The sequence below is a fragment of the Urocitellus parryii genome, chromosome 8 (genome assembly GCF_045843805.1).
Source record: "Urocitellus parryii isolate mUroPar1 chromosome 8, mUroPar1.hap1, whole genome shotgun sequence".
NCBI classification, from domain to species: Eukaryota; Metazoa; Chordata; class Mammalia; order Rodentia; family Sciuridae; genus Urocitellus; species Urocitellus parryii.
This window is the reverse complement of record NC_135538.1, coordinates 154,532,357-154,534,076: the sequence shown is the minus strand read 5'-3', so window position 1 is coordinate 154,534,076 and position 1,720 is coordinate 154,532,357.

Below are 1,720 nucleotides of genomic sequence, written 5' to 3'. Positions count from 1 at the left end.
TAAAGTTTTGATTTTTTTTTAAGTTTCTAATTTTTTTTATTAGTCCTGAAAAGTAGACAGTTAAATAGCTTCTGGAAAAATTTATAACCAACTGCATGAGGGTCTGGGAAGCTGAGAGTCTGGAGCCCGGCTGGGAGGAGCAGACAGGAAGGGATCTTTCCCTTAGTCACTGGAGGCCAACTATAACTAAAAAGAAACAAAAATCAATAAGTGTTTGTAAACCAGGAAATGACACAGATTATCAAGTTAATATCAGTTATAAAAAATTCATATAATCAAGAAAATAGATATATCATGAACAGGATTATAAAAAATAGGTGTAAATTTTATTTTTAGAAGTTTGTGATACATAAAAATATAGATGAATTTTATATTTTGATTTCAAATGGAAGGCAGAGAGATATGCAAGTCATATAGTACTTCAAAAACCTTACTTCAGGGGCTGGGGATGTGGCTCAAGCGGTAGCGCGCTCGCCTGGCATGCGTGCGGCCCAGGTTCGATCCTCAGCACCACATACAAACAATGATGTTGTGTCCCCCGAGAACTAAAAAATAAAATTCTCTCTCTCCTCTCTCACTCTCTCTTTAAAAAAAAAAACCTAAAAAACCCTTAGTTCAGTTACAAAAGTATAACCAATTGATAGCTTCTATTTATTTTATTCTCCATCTTCCTTGGCATTTCACCTGAGATCACACATGTAGAGTATGACCAATAACTAAGCAAATAACTAACCAAGAAGATAGTCATGAAGTTACACTCTTTCTCAGAAAACCCCAATCAATTTCAGAGCAAAGAATTGATACAACACCTATTCATTTCTTCTTTGGGAAAAGGTCCCTTTGTGAATCAGATAGAAGGGGAAATTGGCCAACCTGTATCAAGATGTTACTAGAAATAAATATGAGTTAGCTTCATTTAAAAGTAAACAGAAATAAAATAGCACCATTGTACAGTATCTTTCAGGGTTAGCCTTGAAAAATAAAAAACATGAAAAAAGCTCTTTCCAAAGAGCGGAATACTTGGCAGCACACTTCATCCTTAATTACACGTGGAAAAAGAAGTTACCTCAGGTAAGAAGGTATATAAACAAATAGGAAGAAACAAGACTTGTCAAGGGTCTAGAAGGAACTTTTGAAGACTATAAAATTTGGGGGTACAGTAAGCACGATGGATCTCTGAGAGAAACAATGCAGTGTAAATATCATGGGATTTCATGCTATCAAATAGCAAAACACATACATCATGGACGTTGTACAAGACAACAAAGTTGACAACTTGACTTTACTAGTTGTTTTTATCCAGCCTCGGATGATGCACAGGATGAATGAGGACTGAGTACCATAGTGGTTTCCAGTCACCGCATTTTACCTATCCAATGCTTCTTCCAAATATCCAGCCAGCTAGGAGGAGAAGTCTATCTCTAGGTTCTTGTGACAGCATCATTCTTTTCATCATTCTCTCATAATTAATTAACAAGTGGACCTCTTTTAACCCAGAAATAATTTTAACCAGAAAAACCCAAGAATTTTTTTTTTAATTTTGCTTTTACATACAAGAAATCCTAAGCAAGCACCACTAATAAAGTGCCAATAGATTATGCCTAAAATTGAATCAGACCACACTTAACAAAAATAAAGATACTACTATGGGTCTATGACCATGGTATTCACTGTATTATCACCTACAAAAGAAACAACAAGCTGCTGGCCTGGTAGAATT